Raw genomic sequence first — 8,065 nt, 5'->3', positions numbered from 1 at the left:
GAGCATATTGTGTGTATGTTATTGAAATGCTTGGTATGTGTGGGATCTGACTATCTAGTTGTTTATCCTTGGTAGCCTCTCTTACCGGGAAATGTCTCCTAGTGCTTCCACCGAGCCTTGGTAGCTTGCTACTGCTCCGGAACACTTAGGCTGGCCGGCATGTGTCCTTCTTCGTTCCTGTGTCTGTCCCTATGGGGAAATGTCACGCGGTGTCTACCGGAGTCATGTTAGCCTACTACAGCCCGGTTTACCGGAGTCCTGCTAGCCCAGTTGCTACAGCCCGGATTCACTCGCTGATGACCGACACGTTCGTTGTTGGGTCATATATGCCTGTCCCTGTAATTTAGTGCCACTTTGGGTTCACGACTAGCCATGTCAGCCCGGGTTCTTTGTCATGTGGATGCTAGCGGCACTATCATATACGTGAGCCAAAAGGCGCAAACGGTCCCGGGCCTGGTAAGGCGACACCCGTGGGAATACCATGCGTGAGGCCGCAAAGTGATATGATGTGTTACATGCTAGATCGGTGTGACTTAGGATCGGGGTCCTGACAGCTTTGGTATCAGAGCTTGACTGCCTGTAGGATTACCAAGCCAAACTGGTCGAAGTTGAGTCTAGAAATGCTTTAGTTATATGTAGGGGAATTGATTGTGGGATGGAACGTAAGGCTCCTTTTACTCCTTTACCTTATGCCCTTCTTATCTGAGTCATCCTATCTTTCCTACGGGGTTAAGGAACTAGGCTTTCTCTTCTTTCTATTAGGATCACGTGTTACTAATCCGTAGACTTGTAAGAATGTTGGATTTAAGGCTCAGTTCAGCTCCTACTATCTCCGTGTATTGATAGTTGATCTCAAAACCTTGATATTTGATGATTGAGTGGTTATGCCACCATTTTTGTAGCATGTCTCCAATCCTTTTGAGCATTTACAGCCGTTATGCTGTCCGAGTCATCCCAGGTTTCTAAACAATGTGATGCACTTGCAAATCCTTTCCCTCTGGTTTTGATGCTCCTTTAGGCCAGGTTAATCACACTAATTGTTGATTTGAGGTATTCTAATGCCTCGACATTTATGTTGGAATTATTATTATGACCCTAGGTGTCCTAGGGGGATCATCTAGTAATCTAGCCATGATTTGTGTCCCAGTGTGATGATTCTGGCCTTTATTCTCGAAAGCATCCCGTGATGCCACCTAGTAGTAGGTATTCTACTCCTTGGGTTTTGAACCCGAGATTCACCCTACTTACCTCGTGTTGATAGTGTTTGCTAGTTCCTTTAGGATATTAGTAACCTTTGCGATAGTCCTCGAGGTCCGTGGTATATCGTTCTTCCAAATACCATGAACCATTCTTGGCAAGGAGTTCTTTTGAGAAAAAAGATCACAACCAGAGTGCTCTTGATGAGTTCTCCATTCTATATTGTGAATCTGCCAGTTCTACCTTCTGCATGGGTTATCTGGAAGAAATGTTGAGCTTTGCTCGACATACTAATCTATGCATCCACAACTCAGAAAGATATATGTTCCTTTGAGTTGTTCCTCTTCAGTCGTATTTCGATCTTCGTCTATCAATTGATAGTCAGGAGTAATTGTGCATTCGTGTTATCGATGCTTATTATTCTTGTGGTCCGTCAAGCCATTCTATTCGGAATGACTAGGAGAAACAAACTCCAGTACCTTATCCATTTCCAGGATCGGGTCAAAGCAGTTGTAATCCGTAAATCAAAATGCCAATCCAGCTTTTGATTCTATTCTACCCTGGAGTATTGCCATCTTTATATCAAGAATATCATGGGAATTGCACCGGCTCTTGTGAATTCTTGACGTAGTGATACTTCTCGCCATCATTACTCATTCCTCGGTTCCGTGTTGTCGCAACCGGAATGCCGACAAGTGAATCGTGATGTGTGAAATCTATAATCCTAGCAACCATGTTGCTTGGTAGTAAATGGACAATAATCTCATTCTTAGCATGTTGGTTATTGAATTATCATTCTAAGAGTGATTGTGCTACCTAGTCCTTATTTCCGGTGCACTCCTCGATCAATGAGTTAGGATTGTGCCAGTCCCTCGCTCTTGTGATCATATCGTCTTGCCCTGAAAAGCAAGGTTGTTCTCGAGCTTAGTAACATATCGGTGGTTTGTGATTTTCCGAATATCTTCTCGGAAGTATTACCAGGTTGTCACCTGACCGCTATGTTGAGTTCGTGATCAAGTTGGTTTCTTGTAACCACCTCTTCTCCAGGAATCTATGTTGGAAACTTTTGAAAACATTTTCTTCGTGCTAGCTCATGAAGTCTATGTTTGGATGAAAGAAGTGACTTCCTCTAGTTCATATGCATCTGATGCAAGTTGTCGCCGTCAATTCGAGAAAGTTTGTTTTGCTTCCTCTGGAATCATCCCAAGTCAGTCATGCATGTGTGAAGTATGCTATGGTTTGACAGGCTCGCTACCTCCATTCCACATGTATCTCCTAGTACACCAAGCCACTGGCTGATTTGTTCAAGGACAAGAAGTTCCTTCATAAGAGCTAATCATGACTTATGTTAGGACTTCATTATCCTCAATGATGGTTCCCAACCTGAACTCGGTAGTGTTTTATTATAAGACTACTATGTGGTCATGTTTGTCTGGGACAGCGTGTTCACATGCTTTTAGCAGAACCAACTCATGTTTTGGAGCTTCCTACCGTAGTTCATTCCCCGAGAATCTCGCAACGTCATCTCGTCGATTTGTGTTGCAAACTTTCATTTTTCTTTCTAGACTTGATGAGTCTGGAATTTCCTGACACCAACCAGATCTGAATCTCAGGCAGATATGATGGTTGGAACATTCCCGACGTTTGCATTTGTTCCCAACTTGCACCATCATTGCGTCATTCTACCATGGGTTCCATCCAGCTTCGATGGTAAGCAAGATCATACGTTGCGTTGTCTTCAACAAGGTAGTCCACATCATCCATTCTGGCCCGAGAATGTCATTCTTTCGGACTCTTTCAAATGATCAATTATGATTTGCCTTAGGCTGGTATAAAGAGTTTCAATGATCTCCGAATCAAAGGTAATTCTTTTTGCCACTTAAGGGGATATTTCTACGAGTCACCTTCCCTAGGGTGCATCGTTATGGTATCATGGCAACTCAACTCCTCGCTACGTTGACAACCGTTCACCACCTTCTTAGGTGTGGAATATTGCCTACCTAGTGAACCTTTGTCATGTATTTCACTCCATCCCACTGGACGAATGCTTTGTGTCTCAGTTTGAGAGATGTTTCAATGTCTCATTCCATGAGTTGATCCTGAGTTGTTCGATCTTCGAGAAGATCGATCCTTCCAGAGTCTTTCTTTCCCTCTCGTTGTCATGTTAGTTGGAGTTCTCAGAGCAAGACGTCGAGACAAAGATGATGATCGAATCAAGGTTCTTATGAAGTGCAACCTGGATCGTGAAGATTGTGCTAGCTTTGTGTCCCCTCTGTCTTCTGACCTCACGTCTTGAATCTCGGGTCGAGATTCTTGTTTAGTGGGGGTGAGTTGTCACATCCCTAGCCTTGCTTTGCACTTGGACTAGCTTGGTTGCTGCATCATGTTTAAATTTCATTTAAACCTGAAATGGGGATTGTTCAAACCCTAGCACCAGATCAAATCAAATAGGTTCAACCTAAAATAATCTTCAATAAACCCAAAATGCCTTTGGAAATGTTTATGATTTTTGATAAAGGTGAAAACCTCTGCCAAAAATGATGCACATATTTCTAGGCCATTCTGGATTTTTGAATTAACACATATTGTATTTGAGTTGGAGCAAATATATGTTATATATATTTTTAATGCTTCAATAATTCTGATATTTTGTGAGGGGCTCTATAATATTCCTTTCGCTCCCTGCAAAAATTATTGGAAGAAACAAAAATGGTTTAGTACTTGAACTAAATCAAAACAGATTGAAATAAATAGAAAACAACAATTAAAATAGAAGCAGAGAAGGAGGGAGTACCTGTTACTTACCTCGCAGCCCAGCCAGCCCACCACTGTAGCAGCCCAGCCGGGCAAAGCCAGCCCGGCCCACTAGGGGCAACACTGTCTTCTTCCTCTTGCCAGGAGGAGAAGCAGCTGCGTGCCCGGCGCGCAGGCGAGCCGCGCCAGCTCCTCCCTGCCTGCCTGCCTCATCCCCAATGCGCCTAGGCGTTGCCACGCATCCCCTCGACCCCTCCCACTCTCCTCCATGCTCGTTCCCTCTTCTGGCTCCCTTTCTCTCTACCACCGAACGCCCCCGTCGCCGCCGCTTGCTGTTGCCGCGCCCACCGCCATGGCCTCGCCTCTCCGACGAGTCCAAAAGCTCCGCGCCGTAGCCCTCGTCCTCCCCGCCAGGCCATGCGTCTTCAACCTCCAGCACCGGAGATCACCGTCACTGTTCTGCCCGCGTTGGACCTTCCCTGAGCTTGATGACGCCTCCGCCGGATCCTCTGTGAGTATCACCGTCGTTTTCCCCCTCTTCGTTTCGTCAATCACGTGCCATAGCTAAGTCAGTAGCTGAGGCCGAGACCTCACCGCCACCGACCATGTCGCCATCGTCGCTCTAGCCACCGCAGCTCCCGCCCGCGTATACCACCAAGCTCATAAGCCTCCAAGGAGCCCGTAGCCACCATCAGCTCCTCCTCCCGTGCACCGTAGCGTCGAACCCAACCTCACCCGAACTCCGGCGACCGCCAAGGTCGTCGCCAGCGACGTTTCCGGCCACCCCAGCATCTCCCACCGCCACCACTCGACGCGCGCGAGCTCCAGCTCCATGTAGCCGCTCTCCGCTGTCGATTTGGTCGCCGGAGGAGGAAACCCGCACCTCTGCGCTGTCCCTGGCCTTGCCGGCGACGAGCCGCGGGTCAACTCCGGTGAGTTGACCCGGGTTTGACCCCAGTTTGACCTCCCCTGGGTTGCTGACAAGTGGGCCCAGGGCCCGAGCTAATCCTAGTTTAGTTTTTAATTAAGTCTAATTACTCCACTGACATTTTTAGTTAGTAGTAGTTTAACACTAATTAATTTATATTAGTTAGTTAGTCACTGACGTGTGGACCCCACACGTCAGGTTTGACCTGGACCTGACCCAGTTGACCTGCTGACGTCACACCTATGTCATGTTGATGCAGTAAAGCATTTTTTGGATTTAAGTTTATTCAGGAAATTCCACAAAATGGTCAAAACTTCTAAAATTCATAGTAATTCAACCGTAGCTCCAAATGAAATAAATTATATATGAAAAATGATCAGAAAAATCCAATTTATCCATCTGTACAATTTTCATGCATGTTAGAACAACGTATGGCTGCTTTTTAGGCCAAATCATATGAATGGCATTTAAATAACCACATGTGGAGTTTGAATTTGAATCCAAGATTCAAATTAACTTCATTTAATTTTTTTGTAGTTGCATTAGCCCAACACACTCATTTTGCCATGTCATGATCATGCATCATATTGTGCATTGCATTGATTATGTTTCTTCTTTGTTTGTCGGTGCTTGTCCCCTCTCAGTAGACGTGTACCGACGATGCGATCGATGACACCGACGAAGAACTATACTATCTTCAGAAGTGCCAGGCAAGCAAAAACCCCTTGTTTATTCTGATACAATCCCACTCTCTCGCTCCTGCTCTCTTTTACTGCATTAGGACAACAACGATTCAACTGTTACTTGCTGCGGTAGCTAAACCCCTTTATCCTCTGCATGACCTATCATTGCCACAGTAAATAGATGAAACCCACTAGCATGAGTAGGAGTTGTTTGAGCCCTGATGTGCCTACTCATTCATGCTTGTTTTGTCATGCCTGCTACTGCTTAGAGTTGAATCAGGTCTGATTCGTCGGGGATGAATCGGAGGTGGGTGAACATGTCCTACTATGTGTGAGCTAAGTGTGTGAACATGATTTGGTAAAGGTAGCGGTGAGAGGCCATGTAGGAGTACATGCTGGGTTGTCTCATTGAAACCGTCCTCCGGAACTGAGTTCTGTGTTTGTGATCCATGAACAGTTACTACCACACATTGGGCTCTGGGCACTCCAAGCTCTCTCGACTTATTAATCAACTTGATCTCTGTCCAGGAGTTGCAACTAGTTTCTGGTGTTTGTAGGTAGTGTTAGTAGTCTACCAGGTGGCACCCGGTACAGGTGGGCTTGGGACAGACTAGGCACAGTGGCACGGTGTACCAAGTGGCACCCGGATGGTGGGCTTGGGAACCCTGCTCACATCGTTTGGGACCGTGAGCGACACCCCGGCCGGATCTCCTTGCGGATGGAACCCGAATAGGCGATAAACCTGGACTAGAGACTTGTGTGGTTAGTCAGGTCGTGGCCAACTCCCTTGCCAGGCTTCCGCTTGAAGGTTGCCGAGATACACGATGTGTACATGGTGGTAAGTGGCGAGAGCGTGTGTGAAGAAGTACACCTATGCAGGGTTAACATCATCTATTCGAATAGCCGTGTCCGCGGTAAAGGACTTCTGGGTTGCCTCTACAGTTCATAGACAAGTGAAAGTGGATACTCTAAAATACGCAAGATAAGCGTGAGTGCTATGGATGGCGTTCTCGTAGGGAGACGGGAGCGAATCCATAGTGGTGTATTGATATGGTGAATATGTGGACTCATGTGCGCCACCTCAAAAGAGTTACTTCCAGTTGTAGTTCAAGATAGCCACTGAGTTAAAGCTGGCTTGCTGCAGTTAAACCCCACCACCCATTTGTTGATAATGGTGCATATGTAGTTAGTTCTGATGTAAGTCTTGCTGGGTACATTTGTACTCACGTTGCTTAATTTATGTTTTTGTAGAGAGACTTCAGTCTCGCTAGTAGTTCCACGTGGACTTCGACGTTTAGCTTGTTACCTCAGCTACGATCTTGTGCCCTCGGCAGGATCTGGTAGATAGTCAGGCTTCTCAGCCTTTTTCATTTATAGTTGTCTGTACTTAGACATGTTAAGCTTCCGCGTGTGCTTTGACTTGTATGCTGTGAATGTTGGGTCATGAGACCCATGTTTGTAATATCTCGCTCCTCGGAGCCTATTGAATAAAATACTTGAGTTGTAGAGTCATGTTGTGATGCCATGTTGTAGTTGCACATATCGAGCATATTGTGTGTATGTTATTGAAATGCTTGGTATGTGTGGGATCTGACTATCTAGTTGTTTATCCTTGGTAGCCTCTCTTATCGGGAAATGTCTCCTAGTGCTTCCACTGAGCCTTGGTAGCTTGCTACTGCTCCGGAACACTTAGGCTGGCCGGCATGTGTCCTTCTTCGTTCCTGTGTCTGTCCCTATGGGGAAATGTCACACGGTGTCTACCAGAGTCCTGTTAGCCTGCTACAGCCCGGTTTAGCGGAGTCCTGCTAGCCCAGTTGCTACAGCCCGGATTCACTCACTGATGACCGATACGTTCGTTGTTGGGTCATACATGTCTGTCCCTGTAATTTAGTGCCACTTTGGGTTCACGACTAGCCATGTCAGCCCGGGTTCTTTGTCATATGGATGCTAGCGGCACTATCATATACGTGAGCCAAAAGGCGCAAACGGTCCCGGGCCTGGTAAGGCGACACCCGTGGGAATACCGTGCGTGAGGCCGCAAAGTGATATGATGTGTTACATGCTAGATCGGTGTGACTTAGGATTGGGGTCCTGACAAACAAATCCCACCCACCTCCCATCCTCAACTCATCCTGCTAGAAGAAACCACGAGGGAAGATTCCCGCCCCTTCAAGAAATTTCACTTGTATCCACAAATAGTTGAACCAATTGCATGTTGTTCAATTGCGTGTGTGTGTGTGTTGTCCACATGCATCAACTCTCCACCACCCTGCCCCCTTAGGATCCAAATGACCAAACATAAATCCAACATCTCTATCACTTGATCCCCCACTTGCGTGCAAAAAGTCTGCCACAAACCCAATATTGTGCAAACCGTAGCATTCCTGGAATGGCCCTAAACCCTACAAGCCTAGCACCCCCATCCCTTGTGGAGCAATCTCTGCTCCAAAACACAAGTATGACCCATGTCCTAAAATTTGCATCTACACTTTCAAGTCTATAT

The sequence above is a fragment of the Triticum dicoccoides genome, chromosome 3B (assembly GCF_002162155.2).
Source record: "Triticum dicoccoides isolate Atlit2015 ecotype Zavitan chromosome 3B, WEW_v2.0, whole genome shotgun sequence".
Taxonomy (NCBI): Eukaryota; Viridiplantae; Streptophyta; class Magnoliopsida; order Poales; family Poaceae; genus Triticum; species Triticum dicoccoides.
The sequence above is the reverse complement of the archived record's forward strand: the minus strand, read 5'-3'. Positions refer to the sequence as shown.